The sequence below is a fragment of the Propithecus coquereli genome, unplaced genomic scaffold, assembly GCF_000956105.1.
Source record: "Propithecus coquereli isolate 6110/MARCELLA unplaced genomic scaffold, Pcoq_1.0 Scaffold61, whole genome shotgun sequence".
NCBI classification, from domain to species: Eukaryota; Metazoa; Chordata; class Mammalia; order Primates; family Indriidae; genus Propithecus; species Propithecus coquereli.
The window spans coordinates 2,997,013-3,020,161 of record NW_012152063.1 but is presented as its reverse complement, the minus strand read 5'-3'; the positions used below and the strand labels follow the sequence as shown (position 1 = coordinate 3,020,161).

At 37.2% G+C, this 23,149-nt stretch overlaps 1 protein-coding gene across 1 annotated transcript in view; it reads right to left on the bottom strand.

The window, feature by feature from the left end:
* HDAC9 (histone deacetylase 9) overlaps positions 1-23,149 on the bottom strand; it is an 805,060-nt gene that overhangs the window by 726,655 nt on the left and 55,256 nt on the right. Inside the window, exon 2 of the mRNA XM_012659408.1 lies at positions 10,895-11,015. The gene's annotated coding sequence lies outside the window, so the exon portion shown is untranslated. The remainder of the gene's footprint in view (positions 1-10,894; positions 11,016-23,149) is intronic.

Here is a 23,149-nt window from a genome sequence, read left to right as displayed (position 1 = left end):
TTTCTCTCTCTGAAGCCCGTTCCTAATCTTACAGGACATAGAGCAAGAGTACAAATGGAAGCCCAGCTGTCATATTTCCAGATTTCTAAAAAGTACAAATCCACCTATTGGCCGACAAATAAAATATGTTCTACCCTTCTACCTTGAAAAACTATGCTTTTGTGATGACCTAGAAGGCCAGGTTTAAATTTAGAACTCTCAGACTCTTCAGGTTTCCAGGCCAGAAAGTCTTAGCAAAAGGAGAATTGGTGCGTAGATTTTGGCCCCTGGCCCCTGCCGCCAGCTGTGTCCCACCACCTTTCCCCAACTCCAGACCTCCATGGATTCTCCTCCCTCCGCTCTCCCCTAATTGATGCTTGCTGGAATCTTACGCATCCATCAAGGACATTTCAAACACTTTTTTCTCCAAGTTTCCCTTGAGCCAGGTATGATCTCACTCTCCTCTGAGTATCCAAATTATTTAGTTTCTGTATATCATAAGGAAACTTGTGGCATCCTGTCTTGCATTTTTATCAGGACCTGTGTATTTTGTTTCCCTATCCTTCTATTAGATCAGAGGTTCTCTGTGTTCAATGCTAATAGCATGTAAGAACCTCCTGATGAGCTTTTTTAAAAGGACCCCTGGGCTCCATCCAGAACCAAGCACAAGGTGGGACAAGGGAACAGGTGTGGGTAGTGTTTCAAGCTCTGCTGTTGATGCTGATGTGCAGCAGGGTTGATAATAATTGTATAAGATTACAAATTCCTTGGGGGGCAAGGTCTACACTTTGCTTTTGTACTCAATATATTCTTTTGAACTGAATTTAAACTGATACATGCTGTGCCCCCTGCAAAACACCTTTTGGTCCACAGGCTGCACATAACCCCTATAGTTACTGAAATGATTTATAAGCACTGAAGCATGATGCTGGTTTGTGCTCCAGAATTATGCAAAAGAAGACACACAAAGAATTAATCCAATAGAATAAAGTTGCCTGTCTTAGCTTCATCTCAGCACTTATTCTGTATGGGAATCTTGCCGACAGCACAATAAACTTATTAAATGCATGGTCAGTGGGTTATTTCTAATACCTAACACAGTGTTTGGCACATAGTGGGCATGAAATAAAAGTCTGAGGTGAATGAGTGAGTGAGTGAATGAATGAATGAATGAATGAAATGTATAGCAAATGTGTGAATAGAAATTACAAGCCAGTATGACTTCTGAAATTACTTCAGGTGTTTGGTAGCTGACACCCCCAAAGATACTCACGTCATTATCCCTAGAACCTGCAAATATTACCTCATATGGCAAAAAAAAAAAAAAAGACTTCACAGATGTGATTAAAGATCTTCAAATGGGGAGATTATCCCAGATTATGCAGGTGGGCCCTAAATGCAATCACACACACTCATATAAAATGAAAGCAGAGAGAGATTTGACACACACAGAAGAGGAGAAGGCAAGGTGACCCCAGAGACAAAGACTGGAGTGATACAGTCACATACCAAGGAATGCTCGGCAGCCACCAGAAGCTAGAAGAGGCAAGGAACAGATTCTCCCCTAAAGTCTCTGAGGGGAGCAAGGCCCTACTGACACCTTAATGTCAGCCCAGTGAAATTGATTTTGGACTTCTGGCTTCCAGGACTGTGAGAGAATAAACTTCTCTTGTTTTAAGCCACCAAGTTTGTGGTCATTTGTTACAGCAGCCGCAGGAAACTAACACAAGATGGAAAACTGATATCCAGAGAAGTAAAGCCCCAAAGTTAGTTAGGACAGAGTTGGGTTTCTAACAGGAATTTCCTGGCTCCTTCTGGTACTCTTATTCTTTCCAATTTACTCTTCTACCTGATACATGTTATAGAACCCTGAGTTCTGGGACTCACTGATCTAAAGGTGGATACCAAAAACAAACTCATAATGGCCACAGGATGGAAATCATAAAAAATGATGAATCCCTCAAACTCACCACTTTTATCAATGACATATCTGATTTGACCAAAAAATAGGAAAAAAAAATCATTTGACAAAAATGACAAAACAAGTTGCTAGTACGAGGTCCAGAAAGATGCTCAAGCCAAACATTTTCACTAATATGTAATCAATATACAGCAGTAAATGTCCATAGGGTAAGTGGGGAGCAAGCGGGTGCTCACAAGAAATGCTGGCATGAAAAACGGTATAAAAACACACCAAAAGGTGAAGCAAGGCAACTAAGTCACTCACTATTGTGGGTGGGATAAAGTAGGGAACTGGATATAATTTTTAAAAAGGAAAAGATGGCATAATTTTATTTGCTCAAAAGTAAGCAAATCTTGAGGCAGAGACAAAACTGGAAACTGATAGAATCGGGAAATGATGGCTTTATGCATCAATCACATCAGTGTAAAAAGACCTAAAGACATCAGATTTTATAGTGACATTCACAAAAGGATAGTTACAGGTCACAGTTGAGGGGGAAAAAAGGACAAATGTATGTATGATTCATTCCAAATGAACGTGTGATACTTTACTATCTCTTTTATAATTATAAATTTTATATACCAATATGACAAATTCATGACATATTTTCCAAATGAGGAAACTAGGACAAAGGGAGATTTAGTGAATAACAGATAGATGACAGGTGTTTCCAGAGCTCGTGTTTAAGTCTTTAAGCTTTTATTAATAACTTCAAATATGCATTTGTATAATTTCTCATTAATAGATATGGTAACAAAATATTCAAAGCAAAAATATTTGGGTTTATTTAGACCCAATGTGCATGAACATTTTTTTCCTTAGGGAGGCTGGGGGGAAGAGAATGATAAGGAATATAAGGGAAGAAAAAGCAAAAAAATCAGAACCTCTTCACCCTATATATTGGTTAAGAACATATAACCCCAACAGGATGTAAACATTTCCTTAATGATCCTGCAGTTATAACAAGGAAAATAAACGGTCCAACTTTAACACATCCCTCCTCCCTTAGGGCCTCAGCTTTACCTTGTACTTTAAGAATTAGTGACTCATTTGGACTGGGGCAAGTCCCTGTGGATTCAGGGAGTTTGTGATCGACTAATGGGTTATGGCGTTATTGTCAGTAGATGTTATCCCACAGGAGGCTGGACTATTGCATCATTCAGGTAAAGACATACTTGTTATGTGCGTGGCAAACAAAAGCCTACCCAAAGAGGTTCCCCAGAGAGCTCTGAGTGAAAGACATGCAGTGCTTGCCTGTTCCACATCTGTTCTTTCCATGGTTTTTAGAAAAAACTTCCTGGGCAGATATGAAAGCAACCTCATTTGACTAGATATATTCCAAAGTAAGAGATCTCGCTCTCCATCAAATGCCATACAAGAACACTGTCAAATAATATAGCCAAAAACATATCTTTAATGGAGACACACAGAAAGTTAAAGATCCTAATTTAATCTTTATGAAGACATCAACTGTTATTTTTAAAGTGTTTATAAGTTCATCATTTTAAATAAGAGGAACTGAAAACATATCTAAAATGAAAAGTCATAAATTTTAAACCAGCTGTTTTCCTTTTTACATATTTTACAGAAGGTCCTCTGAAACCTAGTCTATTAAAAAGTTACTGTTAATTATACAGTATGAAAAAATGCATTCATTTTTAAAAGTGTAAAGAATGTTGAACCAATGAATTCTACTAACTTAATTTCCTGGTTGACCACAATTCAAAATCCTTTTACTCTTTCCACTTTCCTTAAATACAGTGTATAGTTAACTACTGGTTATGGGGAGGAAGGTGGTTTATAAGTGTTGGAACAGGGAGAAGTTCAAGTTGCTAAAAGGAAAAAGGATGGTGGGCCTCATTCTACCACCACTGTGCTAGTTAAGCAGATCCAAATTAGTGACTTCTCCACATTTAGGAAACTCAGTATGAAACCACAAGTCTTGCAAACAATGACGACCCTACTGCAATATTTATTGTTCAAGGAATACACAAGCCACCTCAAAGACAGGATAAAAAGCATTACAGTGGGTAGCAATGCTTTCTGCTTAAAAAAATAAGCAAAAAGAGATGTCTTTAGAGGCAAAAGAATATCTCAAAGTTGTCATTCAGAAGAGGTGAAAAAAACAGTCAACAAATAAGAAACAAAGGCAAGAGACATGACTTACAAAAAGAGATGAAGCAGCATGGTTTTGCTCAGATATTTCCAACTGCCTCCCCTGGCCCCAATTCAATACCCCCAGCACCAATACGATCAGCCTTCTCACAAAATGCCCTTTGTTCTTCACTTATTTGGCTCCTTTTACGTGCAGTGTACTACTTGACTAAGAGAGCAACCATTAATAACATACCCAACTGCTTCGCTTTATATCAAAAAAGAGAAAAGAAACTTAGAAAGAGGTCTTTTGCCCTCAAAAATCTCAGTCTATTGGAGAAGGCAATCCCCAGGACCAGGAGATAAATTCCAGATTTGAGAAAGATAACAAATGTCAGTGTCACCCAGGAAGGTTTCACAGAAGAATGGAGTAGGAACTGGGTCTTGAAGGGTAAGTCAACAGGGCGCTCTCAGCAGGGAGAAAGGTGCATTCAAAGGCAGGCAGACGGGAAAGCTGGACCTGGGGAAGGCATGCTGCTCAACGTGGTGAACAAAACAGGGTTTATTGAGGAAAATTAGGAAGACAAGCCTGGAAAGGGTCTGAGGTTCTTGTGTACCTTAGAGATGACAGAGAGCCACTGACATTTCTTAAACAGGGCAGTGGCTAGATCAGATTTAGGCTGAAGGAAGATTAATCTCACGCTAGAAAACAGACTAGCTACCAGGAAGCTCAGACATATATCTTCCCCTTCCTAGCAACTTTACAAAAATTAAGTGTATATACTAAGAGTATTTACCCAATTTCCCTTCCTCCTCGTGTATTTTATTTTTCAAAACTTACTTATATAGACCCTAAATCCTTTTTGGAATTAGGCAGAATAAAAGAAAAAGAAACAAAGAAAACTAAGAAAGGTAGGAAGGCAGATGGGCAGGCAGATTATCAGTTCTCCCAACAGAAGGGAAAATGAACTCAATTTTGACATACTTCATTGAAATTTGAAGATTCAAAAGCACATACTACCTAACACAAGTTATGGTACGTATTATTTTTCCTCTTTCTATAATTGACTTCCTGAATTTTTCTGCTAATTTATAGATCCTTTCATTGACGTATCGTGACCCTTTAATATGTTTTACAATTTATTGTTTTACTTTAAACATAAAGCCAAAGCGAGATACATTCAATAAAAAAGGAAACACAATACTATAGGCACAAGGATACAGATACATTAAAAAATAACAAAAAAATTACCCAAACAGAATTTTCATAGCTATACACTTTTATTTTCTAAAAGTCGTTTTAAAAAAAATCTCTAATCATAATACTTTTTTTTTTTTTGAGACAGGGTCTTGCTCTGTCACCCTGGTTAAAGTGCAGTGGCGTCATCATAGCTCACTGCAGCCTCAAACTCCTGGGCTCAAGCAATCCTCCTGCCGCAGCCTCCTGAGTAGCTGGGACTACAGGCACTCGCCACCACACCCAGCTAAGTTTTTCCATTTTTGGTAGAGACGGGGTCTCACTCTTGCTCAAGCTGGTCTCAAACTCCTGAGCTCAAGCAATCCTCCCACCTCAGCCTCCCAGAGTACTAGGATTTACAGGCCTCGCCACCATGCCTGGTCTATAATACTTTTTTAAATACAACATATAATGAGAGATGATAGGACTTTTGAAGAACTATTTCATAATCACCGGGTTAATAATTTATTCTAATAGGCAATATACCCTGAATGATAATAACATATCCCAAAATGTCCATGTCCATGAACACACTGAGCAAACATTTGGAATCCCAGTGACAAAACAAGTAACTACAATGACTTGTAATAATTTTTTTATCAGATATTTTTTTAAAAGAGGAGTTCAAGATAAAGTTCTGACTTTTCTCATTTGTACAGCAGTGTTGGATCGCCATAAGCACTGGAAATCTCAACATCAGAAAAATACAGGTAAGCTAATCAAGTAGCCGTTCCAGTAACAGATGACCTGGAAGGTGTCACTAGCTTTTATTAAATATGTTTACATTTCTAGAGAGTCCAAAATTAATTGTGAAAAGTAAATGTGAGGACAAATAAATGTGCCAAATAAATTTATGCTGAACATTTTGGGGAAAGGTTTATGCCACACTATTAAAGCACTGTACCTCAGGAAGTGGAGAATAAATAAAATACTTTGTTTGGTTTATGTTTCAAACTCGAATATCAGATTGAGAAGTTTAGACTTAGTAATAGCAAAAGAATGAATCACTTAACTGTGAAGTTAAAGTGAAAAAAAAAGCTAAAACAATATTTAATACATTTAACATGCAGTACTCCCTATTAATACCATACCCTGTGGTCAAATTCTGTTACAACAAACTTCAAGGGACTAAATTTATTTTATTATCTTGGAATATTTTTCTTGAATATTACTTGAAATAGATAATTGGCCAGGAGCCTGAAAATATTTTAGTTATATAGAGCTTCTTGTAATGGGATTTGACCCGTATTTCATTAAAAAGCCAACTAATCATACTCATCTGGGGAAGCCATAACCTATTTGATTTGTCCTATGACTCTATTTCATTTAACATTCATTTTTTATGGTAACACATTGTGAACAAACTGAAGGAAAAATACCCACTTGGACATTATGATATTTGTTTGTAGCTTTGTCCTGGTTTTAGTTTCCTACTTAATGACTAAATAGCACCACAGTGGGTAATGCACTGGAGGAAAAGTGGTGAATCATTAAAGAGTTCGTAAATTTGAAAAACAGGGGCAGGCCTTCTGGGTCCCATATGCTTCTAGAAAACCCAGTGTTGTGCTGTATTAATTGAACCATGAAGCTTTTATTAGTCCTCTTTAAAAACGCTTGCAGTGAAGCTTTTATTAATGCTTACCCTCAAATTGTTTATACTACGTAGGATTTCCATAACAATTTATATTTCAAAGAACTTTTTGATCATTAGTTAAACCTACTCTACATTTCTATAAGGGAATTCAGCTGTTCAGCAAAACAGAAGCATGAAGAGAAATCTCTTAACTAATTTTTGCCCAAGATTTGCCTATGAGCAAATGAATAGAATATGAGATCCTGGTATATAACTTTAGCTTATATAAATAGCCTGACCCTCTCACTCCATGTGAGTAGAGTAGTTGTCATTGTCTTCCCACAATGGTGAAGAAAAGGGAAATGAACTACCTTTATCCAACGTGCTTTGAAAACCAATGCTATAGGACTTTGCCACACAACTTTGGCCACCCTTACCTAAAACTTCACAGCTCTTCCAAACTTACCTAGAAGCCCACAAGGTCACAAAATCGTACAATTCTAGGGGCATCATGCACATTGTATTCTATGCTTGAAAAATTCCTCTGGATGCGTTTTCATCAAAATTACATTATAAAAATTAGATTCATCAAATTTAAAAGTCATACTGAAATCATTTTAGGGTTGATGCAACCCAATTTATTTAGTCTTACAAATGTCCAGGCTCAAATCATGTTTTCTACAATCTTGGGATCATACTAAAAATCTGCTTTGGTTTAAAATAGGTTTAAACTTGTTTTGAGGAAAAATAAATGCACTCCATAAGAACCTCTTTGGTCCAGCCACCTCTCCATAAAACGGGATGGTCTAGATAGCAGAGGATACATGTAAACCACTAGAATTTTCCCCACAAATTATTATCTGCCTCTAGGTTTCAAACAGTGTTAGCTTTTTATTTATTTATCATCAGAGAACAAAATAACTGAATTATCTTTTGGCTCACAGGAGAGATACTTACTTGACATAGGGCTTAATGATGTATTTTTTGTTTTTATAGAGTCTCAAAATGAAACACTAGTGCCGTTAGGCAGACTATGAGCATTTCCACACTTTGCCAAGCCATAGTGAAAAGTATTATGCATTACGTTATCTACTACCCACTCCTCTACACTCTACAGCATAAGACTTTTTGAGGGAGGAGTCTGAAAATCTATATTTTTAACAGCCCTAGGTGATCTGATATTATGTGGAAAACGCTAGGTTGGATGAACCCTAAAGTCTTTCCTTGAGATTTGGCAATTCTGATAAAAATTAAATTACTAGAAATAGCATTCATACTGCCATACAGAGGAAATGAATTTCTGGTCTGTATTATTAAAATATTTAAGACACTGAATAGGCCAAAACTATTAACATTTCTGTCATAAGGGTAGAAACCATGTTTTAGTATTCTTTGTGACTCTACTGGGTAACACACTGCCTGGCACAAAATAGATGCTTAAGTTTTGAATGAATGAATATCTCAACTGCAGAAGCCAGCAGCCAATCTTATCCAAACAGATTACCCAATCTTCTACCCATTCAGGTTCCTCAGTGCTCCAAAGCAATACCCAATGCTCTAACTTTGAACATTACTGGGGCAGCAAGATTAAATAAAAACTAGTGAATCCTATATACAAAAATCAGCACTTATTGTTTGACTGAATACGTGATTAAGACACTAGCATTTTGTACTTGATATCAACTGTATTTGAATATGGATGTAGAACTTTTCTGAAAATGGTGTTAATGCATGGGAAAAATAAGAATTCACACTATCCCAGAACCAATTTTGAAGACAAACATAAATACTCAGTCTGAAACATGGACTATTAAAGAATTTCTGTAACTACTGGAATGAGTCTAGTTTTCTTTCTGGTGCACAATAACTCCTTAGAGCCATTTGTGGAACAAAAGCAAAATAAATGGATGGTGATTGCATATGACCAATTTAATTCTCTTTTTAGATTGCGGGGGCGGGGGGGGAAGGACCTAAGAAAAATACTTTTTCTAAGTCAAATAATTAAGTTATTTCTCACCAGTACAATATATAGGGCGTCATAAGATATAGCCTAATAACAGCAGAAGAATATTTTTATGTTTGTGGCAAGAACACCTAACTTTATATCTACAAAGTCATTTCAGGTCTCTGATCATAGTTTGTTACTTGCAATAAATAGAAGAGACTCCTACCCACCTGGCGCACTTACCATGACTTTCCTCAACTTCAGATTTCATTCACAAACATTTCCTAAACAGAGTTGATTGACACCTCTATTTAACGTTGTTCTCAACAGAGCAGAATGATTTTAAGAAAAAAATACACAAGGAAATTTCAGTGACTTTAAAGTCAAATGAGCTTCACTCAATGGTTGTCTCATTTATACCCCACTTTTTCCATTCTCCTAACTGAACAATTATCATGACTGGCAAGAATTTCCTCACCAAAATAGCGGTCTCAAAGATCTTCATATTATAAAATCAATATTCTTGGGGGTTAGGGTATGCCAACTTCTGCTGCCAAGTAGTACAAGAAAAAAATATTTGACCATGGTGGTTCTAAATTAAGTCCCTTTTTTAAACTATGCAATTTTGAAACTGTGAATTTAGATACAAATAAATATATGTAATAATATTTAAAATGTAATATATACATATAAAATGTAAATATTATTTCAAGTTCATCCCAATAGAAAGGATAACACTACTATATTACAATTGCAATGAGCAATGTAGCTCATAGAACAGGGCTGTCTGTAGGGGATGGAGGGGGAGGGGCTGAGAAACAGGTACAGGAGGTTAGACCTGTGGCTACCAAAGTATGGTCCCCAGGCAGCAATAGCATCACCTGGGGAACCTATAAAAATCACAATTCTTGGGCCTCACTCCAGACCTACTAAACCAAAAACTATGAGTATGTGGCTTGTTTTAACAAACTCTCCAAGTGATATCAATGCTTGCTGAAGTTTAAGAACTACTAGGCTATGGAGACTCAGAGATAACAGGCATAGGTAACTTTCATCCGCTTCACCAGATGACATAATTATAATGCCAATTATAAACCATGGTTGTAACTAAAGACTCTGGGATTTCTTTACTATGTCATTTAGAATTGACAAACAGAGTTACACTTTCCAATAATTCCCAGTTCCAAATTCAGCATACAAGTTGGCAGCCTGTTGGTGATGTGGAGAAAGGTTAATTAGTCAGTGAATTCTTGAGCAGCTAATCTGGGTGTGGCAATCCAAGGACTGAAAATCTTGGCAAAAGTTTTCCCCTTATAATACCTGAATATGGCATTACATAAGCTTCAACTCAGAGAGTTGAATATCTCAAAGATATCAATATGCTGAAGAATATAGAGAAATAAAGGCTCCCATAATGATCCAAGCAGAAAATTCTTTTAAAATTTGTCTGTTATTAGCATGTGGTATCTGACCCCACTCCATCATTCCCAAAACTTGGATTGTGTTTGTTCCAAAAGTGGCACCCTGTTCCTGGAGGAATGGGTGTTGGCTGTGCTGACCACAGCAGTACATGATCCACACATACCACCCTGGACTCGGAGGAAGCAGGTGCTGAGATTATAATTAAATACGCATATAGGAAACAGGAGTGGCAGCAAAGAAGGGCGGGGAGGAAAAATATCCTTCCGGTGTATCAAAGAGATGGAGGCGGAGTCAATCCACAAGCTGACTTCCAAAGCCCCACAGCATAATTTAGAAGCATACAAGACACCTTTTAGGTCAGAAAGAACTAAGGGTGTAAATTAGATTCCTACATAATATTTAATATTCATAACTTCATAAAATTCAATCTGAATGTTACATTAGAAGTAAAGCTCAGTGCTCAGACTACAATGCAAATGAAATTAGTTGCCCAGGAAGCAAAATAGGTTAAGTAATAGAGAATTAACTATAAAATGCAAAATTCAAAATTTATTATTATATTAACTGATCTTTGTCAGGGAAAAAAGTTCCTTCATTACTTAAATTGCTTGGTTTGAAGCACCACAAAGCAGTATCTTTCACATAAAGTCTAATAATTGCTTAAGAAGCAACCAGACTGACCGGGCTGCACTGGTGAGCTCATCATGGGAACCAGAGGGACTGATTGACTAGGATGAGGAGTCACAGCCTTCGTTCGTTCAGCTGGCGATGGTGGTCCCAGAGGGTCTGGCAGAGGAGAAACCTAGGACATAAGAAATATGCAGTGTGTAAGATACAAGCTATGTCAAGTCACATTGGAAAAGAAACAGAGAAGTGGCCTCAAGTCTTGACCCAGCTACAACTTGACACCGAGGGTCTTCGAGGCTGTCCCATCAACTTCCCACGTTTCTAAGTCTTCATCTATAAGAAAAAAAATTTAGCAGTCTTGTTCATGGCACAGGAATATTGTGAACACTGAAATAAAATAATAGGTCTAGAAGGAATCTGTAAGTGAGAAAGCAATTCATGTAATTATAGATAGTTTACTAGTTATTATTCACTATAATTTGCTATTTTCATTACTATAGAAATTAAAAATCTTTTTTTGGATTTTAGATATAAGTATCTCACTACAACAGCATTTTAAACTATCATTGTCAAAGACTTCCTTCTACTGATGGGACCTCCTGGCAAAAAAAAATGTTTAATGGACTAAAAAAAGGAACAAATAGGCCATAAACTATAAGAGTGACAGAAAACTCCCATTACAATTGCTATTTCTTCTTGAAGTCTTTTGCAATCTTGTTCCAGCCAAAAGTTAATAACAGCCATTGTCTTTCTAAGAGTTACACTAACCGGACAGACTTCTTGAAAGGAATTTAAGGGACTTTCTGCCTTTAATTTGAATGTACTCCCACTTCTAGACACTTAGAGGAAAAGCAATTGGAAGGACCTTTTCCTAACAGTTTACTGGAATGTCAAACTTAAAAATAAAAGAAGAGGCTTTTAAAGTTACACTTAATGAACATCTTACCAAAATAGTATATCCCAACTGCACTATTTTTATAGACAGATGCTGTAACTCTCAGATTATACATCCCTTTATCTTGAGATCCAACATATTTATTGTGACTCGTTTCCCCATCAGTATTTTGAAAGTGTCATTACTATTTTTGCCCAAATGTATAAAGCTGGATATAAATACATAGTTTCTTTGAAGAACTTTATAACATCACCAAGAATACCAATAATATTTCAAATGGTCTCTAAACAGAAATGTGCTATTTAGTTATTAAAGTAATTAAGCAGAGTCATCAGGTCTAGCAGGCTATTTCTCATCACATCTTTAGTGCCCAATAAGTACGAAAATTTACTAGCAATAAACATGTACATTTTTATAAATCTCCTTTAAAACTTATTTTATTAGCATTATCAAAACAATCTTAATTTCCATGTCAATGAGAAAACAACATCTCTACAAAATGAAGATGAAAAACAAAGAGCAAAAACTATCTAATTTTTATATAAGAAAATAGACATTCTGACATTGACTTTAAATTAAAAATTGTCAATGTCATATTTATTATAATAACATCATTTGCATAGCTCTTTATAGTTACAAAGTGCTTTTGGATATATCATCATATTTGATACTATTTTCACAAGAACCATGCTAATAGCTAACTTGGAATTCTCTCGTCCCATCCCACCCCACCAGATGAGTAAGAAAATAGAGATGTCATGTGCTTCACAATTAAAACTAAATAAAGTAATATAAAAATTAAATTTACTGGAATTTGAACTTATAGACTATCTTAAATTAATAAACGTAAGCTCCGAGATTTTTGTCATTTTTACTTTTTATGTTGTAGTTTGAAGCATTTCATAAATGCTCTTGATACATTCTTGATTCTCAGTGACACAGTTTGATTTTAACTTAAGAATAACAAACAGCAAGGGACAGGAAACATTTAGAGAATGTAAGTGCAGCAGCTCTGAAAGATGCCTTCCATCAAGAGCAAGTTAGTCTGTGTTTTTAAAAATACTGTTTTTAATGTCACTTTGTACATACACTTGTATATGTACAAATACAACTCAAATTTAATCAACAGTCTCCAACAGTTCAACAGCAATATCTCCTGCCACTTATTTCCACAATGAACACATATAAAAACTGTCCATGACATGCTGATTTGTGGCTAGATATATAATTATTGGGTTTTGACAACACAGCTCAAAACTTGAGTTACAAAGTGAATCTGGGATGGAAATATAAATTTGGCTTCCAAATATCATTTTTTTTGAAATTTAAACAATTCTCTTTGCCATTCAATGCTCTTAAGAACTGCCTAATCATGACATATTCTTTTAACATTATGAAAGCATTGTTATCTGAACACTGTCATAAAAAAATTAACAGGCATTTCTATGTTATGTGTACTAGTTTCCATTTATTGCATTTCCATTTTCAATAAGCCACATTAAACTAAAGTTATCACTACGACTACAGCTGCACGACTGGAATGTGGTCATTTGAAGAGTTCTCCTAAAATGTTTCAGGGGTATTGATCTGCTATATGTACATGCACATTATGTGTATGGATGTATCATAGGCTATACATGCTTCCCTCTATTCATGGCCACAAAATCAGCACATTAGTAGCCTGATCTACACTTTTAAGGGACAAAATCCATGTAGAATTTTACATAAATTAATACCATTTTTAGCTGCTTGGAAAAGAAAGGGGGGTTAGTATTCAACATCTGTCAATAAGAATGAGCAATTTTTTTCTCAAATCTTCCCACACTTCTTTATTCAAAAGGTTAAAGAGAAATAGACTGTTTAGAATGAGGAAGTTTTTCCCCTCATATATTAGTCATTCTTACAATAAGCCTGAACTAGAAATAATAGGAAACTGGCCTTGAAGAGGGTAGATAACCAAAAAAAATAAATAAATAATGCAGATTGTTTGTAAGTACCAATCATTAAAGCACATAATAGAAATATATCTGCTTTCAATTAATAGCTCCAATTAATCTGAACATGAGTTTGCCCATGCTGTAAAAAAATATATATAAGTGCACATTTAAAGAGATAAATACAAGTGCAACAAAAACAAAACTGCTACAATGAATCCTTCATCTCTTGAGAGCTAGGAATGGGTTATTTTGGTTCTTAACTATGTTCTCTGAGCAACTTGGATCCTTAATAAAAGACTAAGGATCTTTGCTTCAAAAAGATCATCTCTGACTACAAGTTGATCAGCTCCCTGCAAGTAAGTTACTGCTATAATATCCTGGGATATAGACTAGGCAATAACCCAAGGCAGTGACATCTTGCAATGTCTTAGCTTGCCAATGCAGCCAGGGAGAGAGAAGGCACTAAAACATTTCATTGTCCTAGCCCATTACTGTCACTAACTTCATTTGCAATGGTCTTTCCACAGGTCCTCTAACCATGGCCTGTTCAGTAGCAATAACATTACAAATCAGCAGAGCTTTACAGGTCACGAAGAATTTGCACATGGAATATCTCCTCTGATCTTCACAACAGTCCTTTGGAGTACACTGTTCTTATTATTATTCCCATTTACAGATGAGGAGTCTGAGGCATAGAGGTTTCAGGGATTTGTTCACAGATACGTGGGTGGTAAATGTAGGGCTGGTCTTCTGACTCTTAGCCCATAGCTCTCTTTGTTGCATCACAAGGAATTATAGGCCATTTGAGTAGAGCTGCTTGAATATCAAGACCCTGACTACCTAGTCATCACAAGTTCAACAATAGCTCACTGAGATACAGGTCTTCCTTACTAAATAACCTGTATCCTTTAGTGAGCCATAGAATAGATAGAACTCAGTCACAAAACACAGTAAAATGAATCAAAACATTGGAATAAATGTCTACAAGTCATCTCTCAGTAGAAACTTTCAAATTTGACTTAGACTTCATATACCCTGAATACCACAATATTCCTTTTGGTTTTTAACTATATTCTGAGCTTCTTATTACAGTTTTCTTTTTTTCTCCCTTTTGGCAATTGGTATTATTTTGAACAGTGTTCTACTAAGAAAGCAGAATGCTTTTGTAGACTTGTAACGAAAGTCTTGTCTATGTGACTCTAATATATCTTTCCCAGACTTAGGACAAGTCATAATCTACAGTTCAGTCTACAAAGCCATCACACTCATCTGCAGGGCCTTCTCTTCTCATCTGGAGCCATTAGCCCTGATTCCTCTATAGAGTATGCTTCATAAGCTGACTCAATTTATCAAATCCACTAACAGATAATTTATTGATGGAAAAGCCTACTGGGACAGTGCATTGAGCACCGAGAAATTCATCAGACCCATAATCTCTCCCTTATGCCTCAGAACCTGAAATTCTGCCACAATTTCAACTTTGGAGAAAGGCACTAAAAAATTGCTCTGAACATTCTATTCAATTCAACAACCTTTACTGAGTACATACAAGACACTCTGTTACCTATTATGGAAACCTCAGATGCTATTTCATTTCTCTGTTTCTTGCATTTACCATAGACAGTCACCAAAGTCAGAACACTCCTTTCCATTTCAATTAATATTGCCTTGGCTCAATTAATTGTTTATACTTAATTGGATTCTTGATCTATCTTCTATCTGGTATTCCTGCCTTCAGGGAATGTATAAATGAATGAATGAGTCAGTAAACACAATTTGGTGACACACCAGCTCCTTGGCTGGCATTTGAGTTCCTTCATAATCATTCAAATCTCCTTCCACTCCACTTTCTCTCCCTCCTTTTTCTCACACGTAACCCCTGTGGTTTCAGGCAATCTGTCACTACTCCTAGAGTGATGTTCAACATTATTAACTACTACTGAGGCACAGGCGCCAGCTGACCAGACTGAACAGCTGTTGGATGAGCACTGGTGTGGCTATACTAAAGCACATCAGCTGACTGTTAATCCTGATTATTCCTATACATTATCATTCACATTCATATTTCCATGTTTTTGTGCCTTCCTCTGCAAAGGATACTATTACCTCTTCCCCACCTCCCACTTTGAATTCTTTAAGGACATGTTCAAATGAGAATTCTTAACCAACCACTCCAAGTAAAAGGACAGCTTCCTCTTGTACGTTCCCATTGTGTCTTGCACCGTACTGTAACACCTCTTATGTTAGACAATAATAATAACTCTTAAGTCAGTGGGGTGCTTTTATCCACCATGAGATTGTGTTCTTCAGTTCAGGGATAGCACTATATTCATCTCTGTAACCCCCACACCTAGCATAGTACCTGGTTCATGAGAGGTGCACAATAAATTCTTGATGAATGAGGGAACAGATGGGAAGCCAGGGCAGAATCATTTATCCAATTTGTTAAGTATATAAATCTGAAGGACCAAAGCACACTCTTTAGATTTGGATCAAAGTAAGAGAGAAAAAAATTCTAGAGTTTGGGCCACCAAGTAGGAAAAGCAAACTCATATGGGATAGGTGCCTTCATGGATTAGAGGAGACACCAGATAACCCCCCCCAAATTTGCCCATGTTGTCCAAGACAGCCTCATTTTGTAGGCTTTTCATTTGAGGTGATTTCTCAGATCATTGGAAGGGTTCAGCTTTCTCACTTTCTTATTAAAAGTCTCAGCTTTTTTCCCCTCCAGGGAAATCCATTTTTTTTATTAGACAAGCTCTACAAACTCAAGTTTGCCTCAAAATAATCGAACCACTATTCATCAAGATACGGTAACATGGAATGCAGAGATGTAAGGATACTTCTTACCCCTCAACTTTAGTAGCAGATGCAGGACTGTGCTCATGTTCCTGACAATACTTATGTTGTCCTAAGGATTAGGATGGTGGAGAGTCTGGGACTCTGAGGGCTCTGAGGACTCTGGAGACTTGGAAACTGATGGGCACAGGCAAGAGCCACAGCAATGATGCAGTTGGTGATTTAACCTTCCCTAATACCATTACATACTCCTGATGCTCTGAATCACCGAACACAATGGCAAAGACTGGCATATCAACTTCCTTTGGTTCATTCTGTTTTCCAGGAAGTTATCCATGCAAGGTTATTGGTTTCACTCCCCTCCTGCATTGCCAGACTACACCCTCAGAGTACAGCTAAGAGCAGAAAGTGTCGCCCAGAGGGCCACACATCTCGCACACACTCTCTGTGCTTAAGCTTCCTTCTAACACTTTTAGGAGAACCATTTAAGCACAGGCTACAATGTCGGCTGTAATATAGAGCAGAGAACGCAGCTTGGGAGGTTAGTTATGCATATATTTTGCATATTTAAGATAGGATTCAGTAGTCTATCCTATAAATATAACTCAATGGTAACATCTAAAAATACATAACATAATCAGGAATGGTCTGCTGGATATTGCATTTCATAAAAAGAAATCCTGCCAACTATAGTACCTGCACTAATAAAAATAGACCTTTTTGTAGTAAGCTTTCATTTTTAAAACACTGGGCTTAGTCCCAGGATGCCCAGTACCCAAGTCATATCTTAAACAGCCTCTATGTCACAAAGACCATTTTATCAAAAAGCCTTATTCCATTGACTTTTATTGGATCATCTTTGAAGAGCCCTATCTGCAACTTCCCTCCTTGGACAATAAGGAGTCACAGTCACCATTATCACCAATTTGACTTTAAAACGAGACTCACAATGCCCAGAAACTGCAGGATATATAAGGCTCCTTTTCAGTCACGGCAAAGGCGTTGTTTAAAAAAAAAAAGCTTTGTCTACCTGTAAATACGCATGGCACAGAAGTCCAAAATAGAATTGTGAAAAGGAAGTAATAGTCGAAGTGAAGGAACTTGTAACAGACAACCTCTGATACCTGTGCAGCAGGAGGGCTTTAGAACTCACACACTATAACCTTCCCTGCAGAAAACTGCCCGACCAAGCATGCTTAAAAGAACTTGGCTCCCCTGGTCTACTACCTCACTGGTGTGGAGGCACTGGTTATGATCAACTAGTCAAATACAAAAGACCTTTATCCATCATTGTAATTTAGAGTCACGTGGTTCTCTTTTTCAAGCTTCAATATTGTGTACCTTAAAAAAAAAAAATTCTGTGATTTCTTTAATGCTGCAACTTACCTCTTGAAGATCTGATAATGCCCACATTCAGCACAGTGCCCTTGTAAAATGTCTCACCGGCTGGGTGGTCTGGAAGTCAATTAACCCCTCTGAGCCTCAGTTGCTTAAACATGAATTATTTAACTTACCAGGTCATTGTAAGGCTTGCAAGAAATAAATGTAATCATCAGTAAGGAGAAGGTGCTCCAAAACGTTAGCTATTATTATCATTATTATTGTAGAAATTGTGTTTTACTTCAGGCCAAATTCTATCCCAAGAGAAAACAGTGACACACAGTGCCTCTCACTGTGGAACAAAGTCCTCCAGCAGAGCTATTAATCTTTCTCACTCCACTAGGGTTACAACAGGGATCTAATTACTAAAGCTTTTTTCCATCCTTTCTTTCTTTCTTTTAGAAGGCAAACATGTAGTCTAAGGAAATATACTGAGCTATCTATCCCTTGCTTGCAAATATACTATGTTTACTATAATCCTTCACTGATGTTACTCATATTTAAAAATCACTTGGGTGTTGATAGAAAGGAAAACATTAGAACGGGGAAAAAAAAAAAACCAGTAAGTTAGGTACAACTATTATTTGGTTGAAATTTGAAGAGAAACATGAAGTGTATTCCCCTAGTACTGTATAGATCCTTCTATGAAGAACTTTTCTACGGTTTTATCGATTTGGCTTGGGAATTTCAATAGGCTCCTTTTTCTATTTTGGGCAGGATCCCACAGCTCATTTTACTTGCTGCTCTATGTATTACTAGCGGTCCATCCAATTTTAAACCAGCCAAGATACATTTGCAGGCATGGACAGATATGCCACTCAGGTGAAGAAATGGTAACAGCAGAAAACCCACACAATGAAGAAGGACACCAGGATGAGCCCTGAGCCACCACGGCCATTGCCCAAAGTGGTAATGTACATGGGATTCTTCCCCAGGCAAAACCTACATTGTCAACAATTCTGTTTACTCCTCATCCCCCCATCTATGGCCCGCTTTTCCACTAGGTTTTCTCTGGGATCTCTTCCAATTGAATAGGCCATTCCTCCTTTGACCCCTTTCCAAAGAACCTACCTTCACTAATGAATTGAACCGATCCCACATCTCCCATCTTTACCTCTTTCCCATCCCCTCCCAAAGAACTCTATTTTATACCTAAGATTTATCCATTCCATCCCTCTCTGGTCCTTTTCTAGCCTATATTTTTCCTTTTTCTACAGAGGCTTCTTTGTGAACACACACCAGTACACCTAATTTAGGATACATCTAAATTTCCAGAATATGCTAATATGTAAAAATTGAATCATCATATCAGATATCTTGTTCTTTGAACTTCACCCTACAAATTACTATGGACTTTTCTAACTTGCATAAACTTTATATTGATATTCAAGTTAAGAACAACCACGTTCATGCCACGGAACTTTGTGGGGTCTATTTAGCACAGGGGCAACAGTTTTAACAATGCTTGAATTTATAAAACTCATGTACTTACTGAGTGCTTGCTGTGAATGTTCAGTACAAGCCTGAGATAGTTCCTGCCTCACAGATTTCATACCAGTGACTTTTCAGAGTGTGGTCCAAGAACCCCCCTGAAAATGCAGATTTAGACACTCAAGACTTATCTGAGACATCCTAAATCTGAATCTTTGGGACAGGCCCCAGAAACAGCAGTTTTAACAACTTTCAACCGTGATTCTTAGCTGACCTAAAGTATGAGAACCACTTACGGCAAATTCCAACTGTTGTTATTTTCACAGGCAAATTATTTACCACTCTGACCTTCAGTTTCCTCTCCTATATGTTGTTGGCTCTAATAGCTACTTGCAGGATCACTAGGGATGAGTGACAATATATTTAAAACACTAAGCTTAGTGCTCAATAAATGTGAGGTATCGTTATGACATTCAGGGTCTCTATGCTGCAAACTGCCCCTGGAATTATGAACCACTGCAGCCCTGATGGCTATCATTTCCTTAAAAAAATGGGACAGCACAAGTGCTACAGGAATTTGAAGAAGGGTAGTCTTCATTGCGTTTAGAGGTAAAAGGGGAAGGTACCATGGAAGAGCTGGCACACAGCTTTAGGATATTGAATTTTAGCACTGGTTAACAGAAATGTCCTCCTTTCCTGGAAGTTTGCCAAGTCCTACCCTCAATGGATTATAAATAATTTCAACAAATAATTTTAAAACTGCCTTGCTGTGTCCTTCAACTATTTGTAATTACAAATGATCTATTTTTGTATTCCCCATATCATAAAATATTTTCAATGTAAAAATTATCCTCAAAATTATCTCAAATTTTATGCTAGTAACAGGATGACAGTAGTTTGTTTTATGTAGCACACTCTGTTCCCACTGAGATGACAGAATTTCATACAGACTGCTTCTCAAATATGAGTTTGGGTTTTTTTTTTAATTTTTTGTTTTTTTGAGACAGAGTCTCACCCTGTCGCCTGGGCTAGAGTGCCGCAGCATCAGCCTAGCGCACAGCAACCTCAAACTCCTGGGCTCAAGCGATCCTGCTGCCTCAGCCTCCCAAGTAGTTGGGACTACAGGTGCGCACCATCAGGACTGTCTAATTTTTTCTATTTTTAGTAGAGACAGCGGTCTTGCTCTTGCTCGGGCTGGTCTTCAACTCCTGACCTCAAGGGATACTCCCACCTCAGCCTCCCAGAGTGCTAGGATTACAGGTGTGAGCCACCGCGCTGGCCTCAAATATAAGTTATTTACATACAAAACATTCATGCTAACCTCCTGCCAGGAGGTGGCACTCTTTGGGTTACTATACTATTATTATAGTACAATATGGGTTGCAGCTTTTCCACAGTCCCTTTCAAAAACCATGTGAAAGATGTTCACTAAGGGTCAAGGAGGCTGCAACGACAGAAGCTCACCTGCTCCAGGAAGCCAATTGGCTCATGAGGGGATCGAGGGTCTTAATGATACCCTTAGTAAAACAGGCTTATCAATTAAGGTTACTCTCACTCAGAGCCAATCCTATTACATCTCATTATTCCTGTGAAGAATCAACAACAACTGCAACTCCATCTCAAAAACTAAAAAAGATTCAAATGATAAAACCTGCAAAAATAATGTAGCAATTACTGTGTATATAAATACAGTGTCAGAACTCAAAACAAACTCAGCACTCAATCCACAGGACATTTATTGCCTCTGAGTGAGAAAGCTTCTTTTGAAACTGAGAATCTGTATAAAAACAAGGGGACTAAAACAATTCATTATATTACAGGCAACCTCTATTAATGTCACACCGGGGAAAAGACACAGCCCTTGCTTCCATTCCAGTTCTGCAAGAGAAAATATGCATATATATATATGCATATATTAAAATAGACTGAGACAGATCAACACATATAAATAGCTCAATGCAACATCTGTAGCAGTCCTTTAGATTGTATTAAAGTCCTTGCTGTTTATCAGGTTGGTAAATCGTATCGGCTTCTAGTTATTTAAATTGCCAGTTGCTGGGCAACCACATCTTTTGTCAACTGTCACTCACTCTTAAGTTCCTCTGCAACACTCCCTTAAGAAAAAAATAGTGAAAAAATCTTGAGACACTTATTTTGGGCATAAGAAATGCACTTAATTTTATCTTTGAGCTTGAGGAATCTGAGAATTGAGTGATATTGAGAAAATAAAACCTGTTCAGTGAGTAGGAGGAGGAGCAGCATGCGGAACAGGTAGTGATGTGGATGAGTATACCCAGACAGGAAAGTTGTGGGACTTTGCTAAAGTAAGTCTCCTTTTTGGGACCTGTTCCACAGTAGAGTTTTGTTTGTGACAGAAGCCTTCCAAAAGAAAATATGCACCCTTAGAGCTAACAGATGATTCTTAACAAAACTGATGTCTAGTTATTATTTTCATAATCATACTCTTCACGGTAAGGCAGGGCCCCTTGGCCAATACAGATAATATAATATAACGCAGGGTGTATGCAGTTCAATCTGTCAATAAAAGTACTTCTCAAATTGCCACTCTCTGCCTCTGGGCCTCAGTTTCAGACCAGATCATCTCTGAAATTCTTCCTAGCAATAACATTTCATAAACCCAACAATCTTTAAATTATGCAGTCGCAGCCTCTATAAACTGAGCCAACCCAATAAATCAGACTTTTTTGTGTTGCTTCAACTCAAAAAAAAATCCAGAAATATATATACTTATATACAAAGAAAATTATTTAAATGTATAATGTTGCTCTTTAAAGAATAAAGAGGGATACCTTTCTTACTGAAAGTAGGGAACGACAGAATTTGTCAACTTTAAAATTAAAATTTTTCTGCAATATAAGAAACTCTAACACAGTTCAAACATAATTCACATTGGGAAAAAATATTGCAATGCAAATAACCAACAAAGAATTAGTAATGGAATTATTTAAAGAACCCCCCCATAAATGAGTAAGAAAACAAAATAAAAAAGCACAATTTAGAAATAGGAAAAGGAAAGGAATAGGCAATAAACAAAAAAGGAACTTCAGTAGCCAGTAATTATATGAAAAGACGCTCAGCGAGATACCAAATCATATCCATCAGATTGGGTAGCATTTTAAAGCATTATTGATTCTAGTGTTGGCAAGGACATGGAACAACTAAAATTCTCATACACTTTCAGAGAGAGTGTAAATGCACACACACCGCTTAGAATAGCAATTTAAGACTATCTAGTCAAGTGGACAATGTATAATACCCTATGACTTAGGGTAACACTACCCCTCAAAGATATTCATGAGCTACTCCCCACAACCTCTGGATATGTTACCTTACATACAAAAGGGGAATTAAGGTTGCAGGTGGAATTAAAGTTGCTAATAAATTGACCTTAAAATTGGGAGATTATCCTGGATTATTTGAGTCAGCCCAATGTAATCATAAGGATTCTTAAAAGTGGAAGAGGGAGGCAGAAGAGAGTAGAGTCAAGTGGAGATGTGACGATGAACCATAGTAAGAGAGATGCAGCATTGCTGGCTCTGAAGACGTAGGGGTGAGGCCACCATCCAAGGAATGCAACCATGCTCTAGAAGTTGGAACAGGCAAGGACATGGATTCTCCCCCTAGAGTCTCCAGAAGAAACACAGCCTTGCTGACACCTTGATTTTAGCTCAGCGAGAACCACATCAGATGCTCATAGAACTAAAGATATTAATAATAAATGTGTGTTGCTTTAAGCTAGCACATTTGGAGTAATTTCTTTCTGCAGCAATAGGAAACTAATAAGTGACCCAGCAATTCTACTCCCAGGAAAATTCTCCCACATGTCTTCTTGGAAAAAAAAAAAAA